The sequence below is a fragment of the Podarcis tiliguerta genome (assembly GCF_965153285.1).
Source record: "Podarcis tiliguerta genome assembly, chromosome: 9".
NCBI classification, from domain to species: Eukaryota; Metazoa; Chordata; class Lepidosauria; order Squamata; family Lacertidae; genus Podarcis; species Podarcis tiliguerta.
Window position 1 is genome coordinate 22,944,331 of NC_139542.1, and position 20,650 is coordinate 22,964,980.

At 41.5% G+C, this 20,650-nt stretch overlaps 2 long non-coding RNA genes across 2 annotated transcripts in view; one reads left to right on the top strand and one right to left on the bottom strand.

Annotated features, from left to right (window-relative positions):
* Window positions 1-4,299, top strand: part of LOC310685205 — a 31,592-nt gene extending 27,293 nt beyond the window's left edge. The window contains exon 3 of the long non-coding RNA XR_014515118.1: window positions 4,145-4,299. This is a non-coding gene — a long non-coding RNA (uncharacterized lncRNA). The remainder of the gene's footprint in view (window positions 1-4,144) is intronic.
* LOC310685203 lies at window positions 362-18,631 on the bottom strand. Its single transcript, XR_014515116.1, has 3 exons — window positions 18,467-18,631; window positions 2,384-2,491; window positions 362-403 (listed from the first exon to the last, which is right to left on the bottom strand). It is a non-coding gene; the product is annotated as an uncharacterized lncRNA (long non-coding RNA).
* Window positions 18,632-20,650: the final 2,019 nt, after the last annotated feature.

Sequence of the window (20,650 nt, forward strand, 5' to 3'; positions counted from 1 at the left end):
TAAACCAATGCTTATTTCCACAGTTCATAGTTTTCTATAGAACACTACTCTCTATTTCAGTGGATAAGCATAAATCTGTGTGGGCAGATTTGGAGGGTTGGATCCAAAGAATATGAGTAGAAGGAAACTAGCCATGGGCACTATTCTGCAAATGCTTGCACAAGATCTTTCACTAGGGTTTACACATTCATTCATATCGTTACAGGCCACCTCAATCTCAGTTGAGAAGTAGCAGCAAGAGATTCCAGGGGTCTTGGCACCTAACCAGAGTTGTGTTTCCATTGGAAAATTAAGGCACAGTGGAGATTGGTGTCTTTGAGAAATAAGGTTTATTTTACACCTTCCATGAAGCCTTTCACACCCCAAGTGTCTCTCTCATGGTTCCTCTCATAGCTTCAGCAATCTTGGGTCAAAAACAACAGCCAGTCATGACCTCCGGTCTCTTGGTACAACCTCACCCAGCCAGCATGCATAGAATTCTGCCTACTTCCTGCAAAATAAATCCCGGCTCCCAAAATCTTTGTAAAAGGACACTCTCTTTCCCTGAGGTGACACCATGCCCCCCTCTTACCCTGACAACGTCCCTCTGTGCCTGAGAGAGCCTCCTGCCTGGTTGATGACTTCCACTGAGGGGCTAATGGCTGGCCATCGGCACCATTGTTTCTTCAATGTCTCACCATCACCGTGTGGAAGTCAGCTGAAGTTATTCCCAGCTCTTCCTAAACTCAGGAATTTATGATTTTGCTCAAATTCTGACCCTTCACTGAATGTAGAGATTATGGAAAGTCCTGGCACCCAGGAACTGATCACTACAAATCCATAACAGCAAAATGGTGGTGGCCCTCTTGGCCTTTTTGTATGGCCCTTGAAACATTCCTCAAACCATACCTCTCAATGGCCCTGCTCAACGCCCTGAGTGTTTTTGCTTGGTTGGGATTTCTCTTTGTACTCTGATAATGCCTCTTGCTTGCTTGGCGTAGGATAGAGAGGGTTGTGTGAGTAGGTGTAGAAAATGTTTTTCTTATGCAGTGCTGCAGTGCTAATTGTAAAATGGCCCTTCTGCAGACAGAAGACACATTTTTGTGTGTGAAAAGTACATCTTTAGATCCAACCCAAAATACTTAATCAATCCTGGTCTGCAGTGAATGAACACAGAACTAGTTTTAATTATCATCATCATTATTCTACAATGAGCACATGGCAGTTGATTATTGCTGGTGTCTGCTGGAGAAGAAATTGAAACATTACTGAGAAAAGCCCATGTATATAAATGCTCTTTCATGCTCTTGCAAGCATCTTTGTTGAGCCTATTATCTATTCTGGGCAGCATTTCAGAAGATCTGATGTAAACCTTCTAAAGGTATAGGCAGCCATTTATTTTTAAAAAAATAATTAAGCACAGATATTTAAACAAATTTTAGGCCAGTTTTGGGGGGGAAGTGATTGGGAAGGTATCTGTTTTGCTTCCCTTCAGAGTTCTTGGACCATTCCTAAATACGGCAGAGTTGGCTTGCCTCTTTGCTTAAGAACTTATAGCCAACCCTACACAAAACAAAATCATTGCTGCATCCAAAGAGTTCAAAGGGATGTAGTTCAGCCAAGTTGTAAGCTGCATAAAGGGCTAAAGCCCTCTTACCTACCAACAGGGTACCAATCTGGATAGGCGGGCTTCCAATGGCAGCTGTTTTCTTTTGAAAGGCATTCACACAGTTACCTAATTATGACAATCACTATATTGTGTGAATTGTGTCTTGGCTAGATTTCTTTGGGTTCAGTCATTCTTTCTGAGGGTGCAGAGCTACACAGGCTTCGTGAATGGAAGGGGAGGATTTGCTGGAGGAATAAGAGCTAGGTGTTCTCAGTCCCTTATAAAAACTAGTGGAATCCTAAATTTTGCACACATGCAGAAATGCACGCAGAAATTGCACCCATGTATCTGAGCACTGTAACCAGAGCTCAGTGTGCAATGCTCAACAGGCAACAAGGAAAAACATGTTGAGGAGAAACGTTACAAACAGCATGGAAGAGTTCTGGGGAAGGCATAGCCTTTGGCTATGTAGCACCAGTAGGGATATGGCTTGTTCCGGCACCACTATTGCAGCAGCACATTGACAAAAATTGGGAACCAGTGGAGTGCTGGAAGACATCCACTTGGATGGAGCAGATTAGAGTTTTAAATTACTTCAGTTGATGTGGACATTCCCAGACTTCCTATAAGGCTATTTTATTTTTTTAAGGTGCCTGTCTTCTTCATTTAATATCCAAGTGAAGAGAAAATCACATGATCCCTCTAAACACAACACACCATTGTTTTTCTAGTGATGCTTAAGAAGTTTGAACAGGCAGGCACAGCTTGATGAGCAAAGGTCCCACACACTCTTACCCACAAACATTCTTGCTTTGAAGTCAATGGCATTACTCATGGGCAAACCGTTCGCTGAAGAATGTGAACTCTTCTCATGGCAATCAGCAAGGGGGCCTTTGCTTTATCCTAAGTGAAAGGTAGGAGAGAGCAGCAATAATTATGGATCTGACAGATCACAAACATATATATATATTTTCATTATTTGCAGATGGTGAAAGTTTTCTGAGTTGGGCACAAGTTGGTGACAAATAATGGGATCCTGGTAATTGAACAGTCCTGTGTCTATCTATTGCTTACGAACAGAGAGCATCCTCTGAACCAGGGGTTGCCAACCTTTATGATCCAGTGGGCACATTTGGAATTTTGATACAGTGCTGTGCATAGGGATGTGGGAAGAATTTGACTGAGCTCACATTTTGCAATTCACAGTTCCTAAAACAACACACAAACCGGAACACATCTAATACTTCAAAATTCACAAATCTTCAGATTTTGAAAAGCAGGTCAATGAGCATGTGCAAAAATGCATTTGCTTGGGTAAAAATGAAAAGAACATTCAAAAATGTGTTGTATCAGGGAAAGTTGCTATGCAAAAATGTATACCTTGAGGAAAATTGCATACAAACATGGATATATTAGAAGAAATTTGAACTAAAATGCTGATGAATTTTCACGAGGACTTCTTTTTTAAACAAACAAACAAACTAATGTGGAAATATGGAAAACTGAACTGAATATCCCCCCCTCCAATTGAGAGAAACAAACATTGGAAGACTCATCCAAACCTAGCTATGGGTAGCATTCATAAAATAGCTGCTGTGGGAGATGTGGCAAGTAAGGATGGGTGTCCAATCCTGGAATCCACTGAAAGGTGGACCTGTCTGAGGAAGCATATTCAATGTAGGAGATGCTCAGCCAGTGCAGACAAGACTAGAAGAGACATCACAGGAGGTACTGGCAGGCCCACCATGTTGGCTGGCACCCTGTGACACCATCTCTATTTCATACTCAGTGAAGTCTGGCCATCCTACTCTTCCTCTATGGGACTCAAGAGGAAGGCTTTTAAAACATTCCTGTTCACCCATGGATTTTATGTCTGAAATATATTGTTCCCAGCAACCCTGAATTTATTTTAGTTGTGAGGGTATGTGGCTGTTTTTAAATATTATTGCTGTTTTTAATGGGTTGTTTTTTTAAAAAATAAAAATGTTCTCATTGGCTTAACAATCAATCCAACTTTCTAAGGAACTCTTGGGAATTGTGGTTCTGTCAGGGGAAGAGGGATCTGATAACAACTCTTAAGGAAGCACAGTTCCCAGGATGCATTGGGGCAAGCCATGACAGTTAAAGTGCATGGTGCTTCTGGTGTAGATGTGACGACATATAAGGATGGTCCAGAAAACCTCATTGTCACCCCCAAACATTCTACCTCATTCAGTTCATCTTGAATCTGCACCATCTAAAAGAACAAAAGAACTAATTATATATAAGCTGGCCTTTCTTTTTCTTTTTTTCTTCCTTCCTTCCTTCCTTCCTTCCTTCCTTCTTTTTTCTTTTCTTTTCTTTTCTTTTCTTTTCAAGAAAAGCCATTAGGAGTCAAAGCTTCAAACTTTATCCAATTTACCATGTATCTGGAGGCTTAACCAAACCTATTATTGCATGAAAGAATGGAGAAAATTGAGAACAGGGGGCTTTGTAGATTGTTAACAAAACATGACCCATGTACACACAATTTACAGATTGCCAAATGCCAGTAAGAATTCTTTTTGTGTTTTTTAGTGTCTAATTAACTGTGTCAGGAGTTCAAAAACAATTAGGAATTCAAAAGGACAAGGGGAGAAAGGAAAAAGAGGGCATTGCCTAATTCCTCAGTACATAAATATTTCCATGTTATGCTGCAGGACTTCATCAAACTTAAAAGAGAACCATCAAGGTAGTTTTCACAATGTTTTAAAATCTTTCCCATTCCAAAGCTCTCTTGCTGTGTCTAATCAGCCTCCGCAAGCTTGATGTCGAAACCTGTTTCCTTCTGACATTTTAAATGGTATGCTTGATTTTCCATGCCATTACAATGCATTTGGTAGACCCTGTAGACTCATAGCAGTGAAGCCTCTGGCATCAATTGGCTGAGCTGCTGTGAGGCCACAGAATGTTCACAAGCAGTACAAGTGCTCAAAGAACAAAGCAGTCAACAATGAAATGTTGACAATTCAGCTTCCGGTAAAAAGGGAGACTTTCTGTTTGTCTCCTTCACATGGACCCTATGGACGCGCGAGCTGTGTGGGAAAGGCTAAGGACTGGAAAACTGGCTAAGAGGTGATGCCAGCAATAGAGGATCTAAATGGCAGAAGCCCTAGAGAAGAAGGTGCCTGAAAGAAAGGGTCATAATAAGCAGAGGGGTGAGTTAATGAGTGACAGGTAATAAGGTTGCACTAATAAGGTTACAGAAATAGGAATGACATGATCCAGCACATTCACACTAAATAGCCAGCATTCTAAAGACTTTGCTGCATATTACATTAAGCTGAAATATCTTAACCTAAGTGAATTTTCTGAAAATCCAAACACTTTGTAAGGAGAACCTGGTGTCTAGAGCTTTAGCAAGTAAAATTAAATCTAAAACGGGCCTCATACCTAGAATTCACTTGCTGGGTTATGAGTTTCCGGTCACAATTCCAAACCTACATTTACTAGAGGTACATTCAAGCAAACATGCATATCCCTGCACTGTTAAAAAATCCTCACTCAATTGCCTTGGAAGGAAAACAGCACTGGCAAACTCTTTTGCCTAGCATTGGGTAATGTGATATTGGGAGACAGTGAGTTGTCTGCTGCCTGTATCCCCCACTAGCCTCTGTGCCTGTTGGATGTATATGTGATAGCTCATGGATCACACAGCACCATAAACCTACAGAAGATGTACCAACGGTCTGACTCACTATAAGGCAGCATCCTGTGTCCTTCAGAGGAATGCCTCTGCTGTGAAAACTCTGTGCCATGTTCCAGTCTGTCAGATCGCAGACATTGCAGGATGGAGGATGTTTCACGGGGCAATGCCCAACAGTCTCTTCTGCATATAGTCCATCACATTTGTTCCAGCTCTAATTCATTGCTGCATGGGATTATTTGCCAAGTGGGATTGTAGTGCAGCATTATGAAGAATTAAGATTGCGGCAGGCCTAAAAATGCGGTAAGAAAAAATATATATCGGAAGCAGCAAGGGTTTCATTTTTTGCTGCTTTTGTTTTTCCAAATGAAGAAGACAGAGCAGTTCAAACAGCTGCTGTTAAGCTATTCCATTTCCTTTCCGTATACATTTCTGCAAAATCACAAATCATCTCTGCTGGGAGGATTTAAATTGCCACTTAATGTCTTTATTGAAGCTGGATAATATGGTATCTTGCCTTTCTTTGCCTTTCTTTGGCAGCCGTGCAGTACCCAACATGACATCAGATTAAAGAACTGGAAGTGGCTCGCAGAGCATTGCTTCCGCTCTGGATAAAATCACTCTTTCTGCAATAATCATCAAGGACTCCATCTATATCCCATTTTGGATTACAAAAGGGCCCTGCTTTTACTAATGACTAAGCCCAAATACCCAGTGGCCACGATAGGATCACACCTGGGCCAAAGGTTCAACATATACATTTTGTTAGGAAGTATAGATCATTTTTCATGAAATGGTTTTTTTAGACCCTTTTTGCATCAACATATGAAAAATTTGAACCCTGTGATCAGGATGCCATGCAGTGGATGTGCAGCTTCAATTATGGAATAGATTTGATGTAAAATCTCAGATGTGTTAATTCCAGATCTGGCTCATGGGCTTCAGGATACAATCTAAATTGATGGCTTACGCACAGCTTTAATAATGGGGGGAAATCATCTGTGAGGTTTTGGGGGAATTTCATCCTAAACTGCTGAGACCAGCTAAAGTTAGTTGTGTGACTAAGTGGAAATTAGATAAGTGAAATGTGTGGGGGAAATCAACAAAAGTGCCTCTCCAGTGCCACAAAATATTACAGTGTTTTACAATATTCCTATCTAGGATGCTCAGAGAACTTGTTCTTTTCTGATTCCAATACTAAATTACCTTATCTGCACCTCCCTTGTGAACAGATGAGAATGTAGTTTGGATTTTGCATATCTACCAAATATCTGCCATGTTTATCATTTTTGGGAGGGAAGAAAGAAGGGGAAAATAGATTTGTGATTGATAGGCCCTTCTTGAAGAGGCTTTTCAAGGAAGAGGAAGTGGAGGATGAATCCAGCTTTCAAGGGTTGGTTATACAAGTTTCTCTGAGACATGTAGTTAGATTCTAAGAACCTGGTTAGAAGAACATGATTCTGAAATTCCATAAGACACAAGATACATAATTCTTCAATATTCCTCTATTTAGTGTTCTGCAAAAATGTGGTGACTGATTAGGCCTACAACTGAATGAAATAAATCAAAGACAATGAGTTCTATACAGTATTATTAAGCCTCATGCCAGGACTTATTAGAGTCAATTAAATTTGCCTCCTTTAATGTATTCTGACTACTTTGGACAAGCCAGAGCATTTGATGAAAGTATAATTACAGCCTTTGATAACTGTAGTTGATGTTTCAATACTTTCTGGAAGTTGTCCAATTCCTTGCTCAGCCAAATGGAGAACTCTTGCCACTGAGAACTTTCCAACAAATGAGAAAAGGATAGGCTTGACTTCATTATAAGTTGCTTGAGAAGTTTCTCTCATGAAACAGGATGTTATGTTTTCTTTCAAGAAAACAGGTATGGGTCATATGACTAAAGGACCAAACATCTTAGGCTTAATCCACTCCAGTCAAGTCACGTTCTATAGACCGATACAAAGCAGTGACTCTGCCTAACACTGGCAGTTTGTTTCTTGACTAAGCATACGTTAGACCAGTGAACTATCTAAACAACTAGCAACTACCTAAATAAAAACTTTGGCCATTTAAAAAAAAATAAAGCTAGACTGTGCATGTTCCTCTGATAACAAGCAAGAAATATCAGTTATAGACCTGTGCATATGCAATGTAGAAGGACGTGAGAAAAATTGAGATCTCAGTCCATTATTCAGTGCACACTCAAACACATAGCATGCAACACCATTAAGTTGGACAATGCCACTGATACAATACAGGCAAGCCACTGGAATTTGATGACACTTGGTCTTCTATCCAAGTATGCTGAAAGCACTGATTGAAATCTTAGCCCTGTAAAAAGTAACCTGAGTTGAAAGAATGTACATTCCTGCAAATATTGAAAACTATTTTGATCTTGTTTCAATAAAGCATACAAAGAACAACCCAATAATCCCTCCCTCCCCAACACATTTTAAAAGGGCATTGGCTGTCAATCTGCCCAAGGCCAAATTGAAGAGGAATGTATTTGCCTGGTGCCGATAGGTGTATCATGAAGGTGCCAGGTGAACCTCCCTGGGGAGAACATTCCAGACAGGGAGTCACTGCAGAGAAGGCCTGTTCTCATGTTGCCACCCTCCAGACCGCTCGTGGAGGAGGCACATGAAGAAGGGCCTCAGAAGATGATCTCAGGGTCCAGGCAGGTTCATATGGAGAGAAGTGACCCTTGAGGTCTGCCTTATATCTTTGGTCCTTTTAGCTTAGTCTTCTCTATGCTTACTGACAGTGGCTTCCCAGAGATTTAAGCAGAGTCTTTCCCAGTCCTATCTGGAGATGCTGGGGTTTGTACCTGTCTTGAATCCTTTTCATGTTAAGTATGTGCATTGCGTGTTCAGACTCAGAAACCTCCCCCCTAAATAAATTCACACATGACTCAAATTTTGGTTTTGGTTTTTGGCAGAATTTAGGCCACAACTTTATTGATTACAGGAAGTGACTGGTTGCATAGGCTCTGGTTCAACTGGCTCCCTGCCATGCAGGTAGCACTGACCCAGGGGACCAGCATAGATCAGCCTAGGGTGAACACCCGGATAAGCAGAAAGTCGGGCATGGGCTAACTCTGCCACCCAAATGTCCCCCTGGACTCAGGCACAGGCACAACCCCCTCTCAGGGGTTGACCAAACCATCGAGTCCCTGGATTCCTTTAATGGAATACCCTTCACATAGGGATGGCAAGAGCGTTCTCCTATCCCTATCACCTGAACCAGAGCCTATCCGCAACCTTACAAGTTGTGACGATTTGCTACGCGGCAGGCGAAACCCAAATGGCAACAGCCAATCAGCCAAGTGGGGAAAATTCCTGCCATGCCCCTGTCCCAATGACAGATGACACACGACGGCATAGCAAGGTCAAGCGCAAAGCCCTAAAAGTAGGGAGAGGTGGGCGGGTGTTCCGAATGCACGTGCTGAAACAGGAAGCTCTGGGTCACCTGCATGGGCATAAATAGGACCCTCGAACCGTTTAGACTGTGTCCCATTGGCCAGATTGTACCCAGCTTCGAGGAACCTACCAACCGGGTGTTGTGGATGACCAATTGTACCCACCCACAACACAGGGTGTCAGTTCTCCAGGTCTCACCGCAATACGTGGCCTCTTTAAGGGAGGACCCGATCTACCATATTGCTACAGAGCTTCCCAGTGAACCGTTCCTTCTTTGGGTGGGTGGAAAGGGAATGACAATTGTGTCTTGTTTGCATGCTTGGGACCTAAGCATTGAATGTGCACATCTGGCTTAGTGTACCTCCCTCTGTCCTCCCTATTTGTGGCATACTATAAATCAAGTTAATGTGGGTTCACTCTTCTTCGGTAGAGGAGTTTAGGCCGGATTATCCTCAGGTCCTTTTTCAGACCTAGAATGCTATGATTTAAATGGTCCTTTCCCCCCATCCCACACCTTTTGATGGACACAGATATTAAGAGTTTGACAAAGCACTTTGAAATGAAATGAAAATCTCCTGTGGCACATATGCAATCCCCTTCAGCAGACCTTCCTTGGCTGCAGCTGCAATCATATGCTTAACCTCAGGGGTTGAAAGGTTCGGCAGCACTGGAGAAAGTTCACCTCTATCCACACAGGGGATTTCAAAGACATTTCTTGGCAGCCTGCCACCCCCAGGTGACCAAGACTGAAACGTAGCAGATCTGTGTGCTTATGCAAATATTCCCAGCTTCGCTATTGGTATATATTTCTGGACTGAACTTAACTTACTCTATTTAAGCCTTTTCTGATTTCACATAACTCAGGGAATGTGGAACTTTTCTTCATTCAAATAAGAATACAGAAACACAGAAGATGTTTTCTCGTTTGCTGTTGGTAGAAATTGGACTGCTCCTATGTAGTCATTCATCTTCTTGAGAAATACTTCAAAACATACAACTCCCTGTCTGAAACTATTTCATTTATCTGTTTATTACTTAAATTTATATCCCATTGTTCCTCCTGAAGGAGCCCAAATCCACTTTTTTCTAAAATAGTTTAAAAATTACTGCTGCAGTTAAAAACAGCTTCAGGTAAAAACTTTGTTTTATCCGGTGATCTCAGGGTTGCCAGGAGCCCTTGAACTGTCGTAAAGCATCTTGCTTGCTTGAATAAAGGATAAAGAAGAGTGTGCAAGTCTGTAGTGACCAGCCTACTGTGCAAAGGTAAAAATTCATATATGTTGTTTGCCTCTGGCCTTGACCACCTCTAGCATGTGTCCCCCAAAAAGGTTACACAGAAGGAAATGTGTCTCCCAGGGCTAAGAAAGGGACTGCAGTTTGTTAAGCATGCTGAGAGTTGTTATGAGAACCTTATTGCTTTCCCGAGCTAAAATCCCCAGAATTATTTAACAACCAGTCCCTCTTCCCAGAGAACTCTGGGAATTGTAGCTCTGTAATGGAGTCGGGGGTTTCCTAACAATTCTCAGCGCCCTTCACAAATGTGGGTGGTGCTGTGGTCTAAACCACAGAGCTTAGGGCTTGTTGATCAGAAGGTCAGCGGTTCGAATCCCCACAACGGGGTGAGCTCCCGTTGCTCGGTCCCTGCTCCTGCCAACCTAGCAGTTCGAAAGCACATCAAAGTGCAAGTAGATAAATAGGTACCGCTCCGGCGGGAAGGTAAACGGCGTTTCCATGTGCTGTTCTGGTTCACCAGAAGCGGCTTAGTCATGCTGGTCTCATGACCAGGAAGCTGTACGCCGGCTTCCTCGGCCAATAAAGCAAGATGAGTGCTGGAACCCCAGAGTTGTCTGTGACTGGACCTAATGGTCCCTTTACCCTTACCTAATGGGGACAGGGGTCTCCTAACAACCTTCAGCACCCTTCACAAACTACAGTTCCCAAGATCCTTTAGTGGAAGCCATGGCTGCACAAAGTAGTATGATACTGCTTTAATGTATAGTGCAAATGGGACCAGAGCCTACACTGGTTTCTGATCATTTTCTTTGGACTCAGTCTGTCTTTGTCAGGCTAAGCAAAACAAAAAGAGAGAGGCTGGGATGACCTCACAGAAATTGGAGTTGTTAACCTTAAATTAAGTGCTAATGTACAGGGATCCCTTATTGTATTTCTTGATTGCTGACATGAGCGAGCTGCAGAGAGCGACAGCAGACCCCGTCCCCTGAGCAAGGACAATGCCCATCTTACTCACAACTTGGCAAGAAAAAGGGATGTTTAAATGGTTGAAAGGAGTGCAATATGTTTCCTTCGGTTTCATTTACAGTTGGCTGCGTGCGGTCTTAGGACTGCATGCCGCAGTTATGTGGTCAGTGATACTCTGCGTTTCCACCGCAACAGACCCCATGAATCTATCCAGGTACTCTGTCTCTGACGTGGAGGGTGAGTCTGCTCAGCCTTGCTCCGTTCGCTTTCTGCAGCATTTCAGACATGAAATGCCCTTGCTGTCAGTAAGAGATCAAGCTCGTTACACACAGTCCTTGCAGTGATTCTCCCTCTTTGTTGCTGGAGAATTATTTACATAAAAAAATTATGTTTCACATGGGCTATAGCTTTGGGACATTGGAAAAATCTTTCAGTATTGCTCAGAACATGAAACCAAACCATCTGTTATGAAGCTTCAGATCATTCAGCTAATGAATTATCTATGGAGTCTAACCATCCCCAGTTAATTAAAATGATCACTTTTAACTAAAAATCCATTCTCTCCTTCCTAGCCATGAATGAATGAATGAATCTTTATTTGCATCAGCCACCAGCCACAGCAATAAAACAAAATGCAGTATACAGGAGGATAAAGGTAAAAAGTTAATTATATAAAATACATTTTGGGGGTTTGGATCAATAGTCAAAAAATGGATCTAATTCTATTTGCCCCGGTTAAAAACCTTGCAACTTTTGCTGTCACCTGTTCATCTTGATCTGCCAAGAAAAAGAACACTGTTAACAGTGGTTGGGAGACCCAGAATGGACAATAAATGATAAATGGTTAAATGATAACCATTTAAATTAGTCTATTTGCAACCATTTGCGACCACAGTTTAGAATAAACTGTTGGCTACATTAGACACCCAGCACTGTTAATCAATAGATGTTTCCGTTGCTCCTGTGAATTTATACGCAGGGATAAATTTGCATATGCCTCTGGTTCCCAAACTTTGCCTCCCCCCCCCCAAAAAAAAATGACTTGAAAGTTTTTCTGGGTATTAGTGGACCATTTAATTTAAAAAATAAATAAATCTGGCTCTTGTAACAATTGTAATGCCCTGTGCTAGATGCTGTATGATTTTCAGCTGAATTTTTTATTGCTTCTGTTATTGCTTCTGTTGTATTTTATTGTATTGTGATTTGAATTCCATAAAATTCAGATTGAAAGTGTTCTTCACAAACGCACCGCTTATGGACCACGGGTGGTCTGCAGACCACAGTGCTGGACACACACACACACACACACCGGCATATGTTATATTATTTATATGTTTGTGCTCTTTCTGTGAATTTACACAGAGGGATAAAATAAATAGCATAGCAGAAAATATAATTAGTCAAGCAATCAATCATTCTTAAGCTTCATTATGAATTTTCCACTTCATATATTTATGGAAACCTTCATCTGTTTCTTTGAATGTGTTCATCATTCATGTTTATTAGCCAAATAGCCAGTGAAGCTGAGTTTCGGAATGTTTTTGCGTGTGCGAAATGTTTACTTCAAACCATTTGCTCCTTGTTACTTGTGTTTTGTCCAACACTATTGTTCCTGGTCCTTTGGAGGGTGATCGGCATATTTTAAACAGAAGACTAATGAATAGGAAATACTTCTTGAATTAATGTTTAGGCAAATAGTTTCGATAATATTCCTGAACCATAAGGAGTAGATGTTTCATGCATAGCTAGAAAGTTTTCTAAATACTTACTAAGGCCACAGCCCTGTGTCTAATTACACATTGTTATTTCAATGGACTAAATAATGGACAACAGAACTTCAGCCTATGAACTGAGATGCCACCAGAGTCCAAAATGAAGCAGAATGCAACAATATGTTTGTGGTTCTCTTCATGGTGACCTTCTCCAGAAAAGACCCAGGGCATTTCCAGAAACCAGTATGTTTCACCTTGATACTGGAGATCCAGGCCCTGCTGACTTCAGTATTATTAATTCATTAAATTTGTATACATACTGCCCTGCATCCCAGGATGGTTCACAATAGGGCCGGTAGATATATCGTCCAAAACCATTTCGTGATAGCAGTTTCATCATTTTTGACTTGGCAATATATCACGAATCATGATGTATTTTTTGTGTGCTATGCAAAAAAAATACCATGATGTGGGGAAAACCGTGAAATCAGCCAATGCCTCTACACAGCTCCATCCTTATTTCAGACATCGTGCTATACCAGCATAATACAATGTTTAGCTGGTTATGTATCACAATGTTGAAAACCAGATGCTGCCCAGCCCTAGTTCACAACAGACCAAAAAAAACCCCATCGTGCCCTGGTGTTGGCTGGAGGTCAGTCTTGCTTGTATACTCAGGACTAAGTTGATTTGCATAGTTATAATCCAGGAAGGAATTTTACAAGGTTGCATTAGCTAGCGGCTTTGGGATGTTTCCAGCTTTATCTGTAGAATGATATAGGCTGCTTTTGTGTTTGCGGTTCATACATCCATGCATTTATTTTGTTTAATTATTTCATTAAATTTATATACCATGTGATTGTAAAAAATAATTTTAAAAACCCCAGGGTGGTTTACAAAAAGATAAAACCAAGGAAATCAAGGGGGGAAATATAATACTTTAAAATATACATTTGCAGCACCTAGACAGCTTAAGCACCTGAGGTATTTCCATAAAGTTCGTCTAGCCCACAAACTCCACAGGCAGGTAGACCGAAATTCTTTCTGTGTTGACAACCATACTTGTTTTGAGTTCTAGGAAGATGTGCTGGGCCCCATACTGGGCAGCATATATGGAAGTGTTTGTGTCTGTAATCGTAATTCATTATTTGTACCCCGCCCATCTGGCTGGGTTTCCCCAGCCACTCTGGGTGGCTTCCAACAAAGATTTAAAATACATTAAAATGTCACACATTAAAAACTTCCCTGAACAGGGCTGCCTTCAGATGTCTTCTAAATGTTAGGTAGTTGTTTTTCTCTTTGACATCTGGTGGGAGAGCGTTCCACAGGGTGGACGCCACTACCGAGAAGGCCATCTGCCTGGTTCCTTGTGGCTTAGCTTCTCACAGTGAGGGAACCACCAGAAGGCCCTTGGCGCTGGACCTCAGTGTCCGGGCAGAATGATGGGGGTGGAGACTTTCCTTCAGGTATACTGGGCCGAGGCTGTTTAGGGCTTTAAAGGTCAACACCAACACTTTGAATTGTGTGTGGTCATGAGGGGACCCCCAGCAATCTCTGTGAATGTGCATATACATTTTACTTTTTTGAATAGCTCAGTTGGTAGCACACAAGACTCTTCATCTTAAGATTGTGGGTTTGAGCCCCATGTTGGGCAAAAAGACCCCAGCATTGCAGGAGTTGGTCCCATCCAACTCATCAATTCTATGACTCTGCAAAATGTGTATAGTCCAAAAAAGTCTCTGGAAAGAAACTGAACATTGGGCAGAAGAGAGATGTCAAGTAGAGACCTAGAAAATCCTGTTGGCCCCCCCCCCCTTTTTTTTTGAAAACTCAAGCCTTTTGAGTTATTATTTTAAAGTTCCATATGGTGAATGCACACAATCCCTATTATCAGTTCTTAAATGAATCTTACCCATAGGGATTAAGTATAACTGGTATAATTTTGCTTATTTTGCTGTATAATTTCAGATATCATAGGCTTTACTGTGTGGGTAATTGCCTAGGAAGAATTACTTATGGAGAAGTCTGATAGAGTTTGGCCAGAGAACTATGAGGGTGGGCACATCTCGGGTGCCCTCATTTCCTTGAATTGGCTATTCCAAAGTGAACCGGTGTGGTATAATGGGTGGAGTGTTAGAATTTTGCCAGGGAGACTTGGGTTCATATCCACACTGAGACATGAAGCCCACTGGGTGACCATGGGAAAAATACTTATCTCTTAGCCTACGCTATCTCACAAGGTTGTTGAAAACAAAATAAGCTCCACATAAGCCACCCTGAGCTCCTTCAAGAAAGGGTAGGTTAACAATGGGATAAATAAAGGAGAAGATGTCCTCATCCCTCAACTTCTCTTTAAGCTCTCGTGAATTTAACAATTTTGTACACTCCAAATACTGCAAGCTTTCTCTCTCTCTCATAATCCAGAATAATTACTGGTTTTAGTAAGAGGATGGCTTGATTAAGTGCATTTTGAGACATGTTTATTCCTTCTGCTCCTTTTCATGTTTTATACATTATGGATGCTTGTGGTATTGTTTCCCTGTGATGTTCTGTTGAAAGAATACTGTGGAATCTAGCTGTGTGCCATCAATTTCATTTTCTCCCCAGACAGGCATGGTGTCTGACAAACAATTCTGGGTTGGGTGAGATGAAACTTAGTGTGTCTTGGATTTCTCCTGCTGCCTGCACAGGTGGCCGACACATTTGATGAAAAGTGTCCAGCCACAAGGCTGGGTTCAATTAAGAACCTCAGAAAGCCATGGGGTCTCACGCTGTAGATCAAGTCACCTACCAGAGTGCTCGCCAAGCTGAGTGCTGATATGTGCTAACCACAATACCAAAGGTAATCCTTGACAACCACAGTGGCTATTATACCTTGTTCACGTCTGTGGACATGGAGCAGAGTTAGACTCCCTCTATGCGGCCTGTTGAAATCAAGGCCCTCTGTGGAGTCCTTTGTGTTTTCTTAGGGTTGCAAGAATTTACCACCCAAAGAGATGAATGAAGATATGCCTGGACTCTTCAATTTGAGGAGCAATGCAGAGATGTGTGGCTTCATGACAAAACAAAACAAAACTCAATTAAAAGGTGTGGCTTAGGAAACTATGGCTGCAACCCTAAATACACTTATCTGGGAGTAAGGTAAGGTAAAGGACCCCTGGACGGTTAAATCCAATCAAAGGCGACTATGGGGCTGTGGTGCTCATCTCGCTTTCAGGCTGAGGGAGCTGGCGTTTGTCCACAGGCAGCTTTCCAGGTCATGTGGCCAGCATGACTAAACTGCTTCTGGCACAACGGAACACCATGACGGAAGCCAGAGCACACGGAAACGCCGTTTACCTTCCCACCACAGTGGGAATAAGTAAGACCCTTTGAACACAGTGGGATTTACTTCTGAGCAGGCGTTCACCGTATTGCACTGTCATATGGCTATTTAATATTTTCCAGTAGAGCAAACCACAGAAACAAAGGCAAAAAAAAATGACCCCTGTTTCCTCCAATGCAATTTCCAAAACCAGGGTAATTATATTTTCTGAGTCATTTGCCTTTATTGTTCCTTAAAAACTCATCACCTCATCCGGCCTAGAACCACCACTTTTCTGCCGCCCAGAAAAGAACAGGGAATTAAGTTATGTCTGTGGATTTGCAGCCATGTTGGAGGGCCTCTTATTACAGCTGGAAGCCTATTGTCATTGTGTGGATTCATCACAGCTGTTTGTGGTGCAGAACAAGCCTCCATTCAAATTTCATCCTTGAATGCTTGCCCCTTGCAAATCCAACGCACTATGATGTGTAGCTACATGCTCCCTAAACCTTTTTTTCCATGCTTTATTTGACTATGAGCCTGTGGGCAGGGACCTGTCTGCTTTATTCATCTATACTATTTAATTAGTAGATGCTTGAGGTGCTATTAATATATGGTGAAAAGCTCCTAGATACCCCTTTGTGAATGTTACAACAAATACATTTTTCCTAGGTTCACCTATGGATGAGGGTGAAATTTTGTTTGGTCCACATTTTTATGTGAATCTGCCTATTTCACACCTCCCAAAATGATATGTTAATGAAAACACCATTTATTTTGAAATTCGCCCTTCTCTGAATTTTCTGATGCAGTTCTCCAACCATATAATGTATACAAAATGCATGCGTTATCAGAAAAGGAGCACAAAAATGCATATGATATTAGTGAAAATAACATCAGAATTGTTTTACATTTGGGGAAATTGCTTGCAGAAATTGCTTGCAGTTTTTGAACATTTTTGGGGGGAAGCTGAAAATCCGATGAGGTTTCCACTATTGTTTCCAGCGCGCCTGCGCAATCATAAGCCATGCCTTGGTTTCTGAATGTTTCAGAAGTCGAAAGGACTTCCGGAACGCATTCTGTTTGAAAACCAAGGTACGACTGTATTGGCTTCTTACTTTTTATCCTTTTTAGTTTATTATATTCTTAGTATTTAAGGTTTTCAATGTCCTACTCAAAAAAGAGCTACTGAAATTATTACACACAGTAACTTATGTTCGCTAATGTGATATATATATATATATATATATATATATATATATAATCATTAGCAGTACAGCCCTATGAGTGTTTCCTCATATCATCCCTGACCATTGACCATGCTGGTTGGGGCTAATGGAAGCTGGAGTCATCTGGAGGACCACTGGTTACCCACTCTGATCTTGAGTTTCTACATAAAAATGCGTCTAGAGTTAAAAACAAGCTGAATAACCTATTTTAATTTATTTATTATATTTATACCTCCACTCCACACCATAGAACTCACAGGCTCCCAAAGCCATGAACAGCATATTAACAGAAAAGAAACAATATAAGTACAATAAATAAATCAAAACAATATAAAACAATGCAATCCTCAGATACCCACAAATTTGCGAGCTGTATTCATGCAATTACCACCCACCCACACCTCCCTGCCATTTCACCTGCCTCTTGGAGGCCATATTAACTCAAAACTCCCTCACCGCTGGCTGCTCCAATCTCTCACCTAGGAGCAAGCCCATCTACAACCACATGGGGCTGTGCCCTCGCCCTCATCACATTCTGAAGAGGCAGCTCAAAGGTCAGACACTCCTTTAGTGTCGTCACACTGAGGCTAGATGCTGCACTTCTTTCTCAACTTGTATCACCTCAAGCCCAATACTCTTCAGCAAACACCACAGAAACAACCAGCTGAGAGTCACTGAGGGATAATATATCAAATGATGTATGTCAACAAGATGTGAATCAGCCTTATAGCCCAGTCCTTGATCCAGAATTATGTTTGCAGACCTACGCTATACTGCCAGGTGTACCGGAATCTTTGGAAGTGGCTGAGTGCTATCATTTGACAAGCAGAGAGGGAGAGGGGACAGGGAGGTTGGTGCAATGCAAACACTCTAGCAGGTGCTCCAGATTGACTTCACCAGTGCATTTGCACTGCACCAACCTCTCTGCCACCTCGCTCTTCTCCCTCCTGATAAGCAACAGTGACCCACCAGCTGGGAAGCTAGCCCCACTCAGCTTGCCACTTCTGATGGTGCACATGCTAAAGACCCAGAAATGCTTTTCCTCAGCAAAGCTCATGCATCGTGTGTCTTCAGGTCATAGCCCTTGGACCAGCAGTCAAGATGGAAGTATCTTGAGATACTTTATAAACACTTTTAAAGCCTTTGTCATACCATTTTAGTGACCCAACCAACTCTATGATACAGATATTTTGGACAAATATTTGCTCAGCTTAGTCTGAGGACAATGCAGCAGCAAAAGTACCCCCACTCCCCCAAAGAAACACCTATCCTCATAGGGAAAAAACCCACACCCTTGTCATTCCTTTAAATGCATTTAGAAAAAGAGAAAAGAAAATGAACTCACACTTTGACTAGGTTTAGGCAAACTTTCTGTTTAAAGGCCCCAGACTGCATGTCCATTATATGCATCCAACTCTTTATTATGTTCTGCTGCTGTAACAGGAAAAACACAACACAACATGTCAAGAGAAGCTAAGCCCTTCTCCCTCCGTGTAAACACTTTCATACTATCCTGTTACATTTCTACGAGAATGTTATTACACGAATATCAATGATTTCCTTTTTGTTTCCTAAGGTAAACACACAGCTGCCTTAGCAATTTTAAGTGCTCTTGGGAGTTATTGTGATGAGTCCTCCTGGAAAAAAGAAAAGCAGAAGACCAGCATCTCAGCTGTTGGAAATTTGCATCCTTAATACTGATGTCAACAGAACAAACCTGATATACACCAGCTAAGGTCCTGGACCAAGTTTCTTAACATGTAATGAACTTGTTTAATTTGTAGAGCCATTTTTAGAAAACTATCTCAGATGGCCTTACGACTTGCCTTTCTACAATTTTCAAACAAAGCGCTGTTGTAGAACTCCTTCCCAAGTGAATATTCTTACATCAGTTTTTCAAAAGGTAGGCAGGCAGAAAACACCTGAGGATGTGCATCTTTGTAATGCTGGTTCAGTATAAAGCTTGCTCATTAGGAGTCCACATGAAGCATTTATGTAGTGAAAAGCTTCTAGTGACTGTATGAACTAATTTGGCCTGCACTCCCTGGGGGGGGAAAAGCTCATTCCAGCCTGCTTCCTTGTCCTGGGCTGTTACTTCTTGAAGCCAGACATTTCTAAAGAGCGCAGAGCTTATGGGCCAACAAGCATACAGTACTGAAAAAGAGCTAGAAAGGTGCCGCTTGTGTGTGACCATAACCACTTATCAGAACTAAGAGCTATTACAGTCACTCAGAGGCTTCCAGCCACATGGAGGATGTAACTATTTAGGGCTCCTGTGTCAATTGGGTTTTAGAGTTATGCCTGAAACTCGTGTTTCAGAAAGCTTCTAAGACTTTCTTTTTGAATCCATATATCTCAAATTTGTCATTGACTTTTATGGCATATGCATCCTGAGCTACTTCCCCACAAGTATTTTTAAAACGCAGCCAGGGAAATATAATGGCAGATGCAGCCCTGAATAGCTCCATTGATTCCAATGGGATTTCTCCAGAAAAAGTGATTTGAAGACAGTGGTCCAAGATCCATCATTTGTAATGCAACTTCCCTGCTACCAAGTACAGACAAAAATGTTAATGATTTGTGCAGAAAACGTCAAACTGGTGTGATAGATAGCTGGGACTCCTAGAGTTCTATCTGCAGCACCTTGGACAATGGAGGAAAAGAAAGTTACTGTGTATAGTTTTCAGGTGTGAAATTTTATTTAGCTATTTTACAAAGTTCTCTGACACCTCCTGAGATTCAGAAGCTTCACATCTGTTTTGGTTCCTCGATGGAGTGTTGATTTAGCAGACTAACAAAGGATTAAAAAGGGGAGGGCGAACACATTCTGAAGAATACGTTGGTTACTGGAATTGTAGACACACTTGCTTATGGGAGCAGGAAATATGATGATATGATTTCCAGACAAATAGGGTCATCAACCACAGGTGAGGGTTGGGCTTTGGGAAACGAGGCTGGACTTTTGAGACTGTGCAGAATCTTCTGCTTGCATGTGCACTACAGGGGGAAAATTGCTCTTCTCTGGACAGGTTCCTTAACAGATGTGCCTTAGTACATCATCTGCACTACTGAGAAACCAAAATACATCTGGCGATTTAAACATCTTTATATAGTTGCATGATTTATTCAGAAAGTATGGCTGAAGCTGTGGAAAGCTGAAGAATTCCATGTAAATAACTCGACAAGAATCTCAACAGAGATAATAACCCATGAAACTGAAAATTAGACAAAAGTGCTGTTGTTTGCTACAGAAATATTTTAAGGTCATTACATACAACGCAGCCTCCTATTTACATTCTGCTATTTTGGTATTTCCCTTACAGTCAAGGGATTTGAATAAACCTGCAGTCTCTGTGGGTTATAGTTATGTACTGTTTTATACATACTAGAGAACTATAAGCCTGCAGGCTGAGATAACTGCACAATAAACATATATTTTATGAAATAATACCTTTAACATATGTTAGTTGAGAGAGAGAGAGAGAAATCTATTCTTCCATGTAGATTTTAACCTAAGCCGCTACCCATA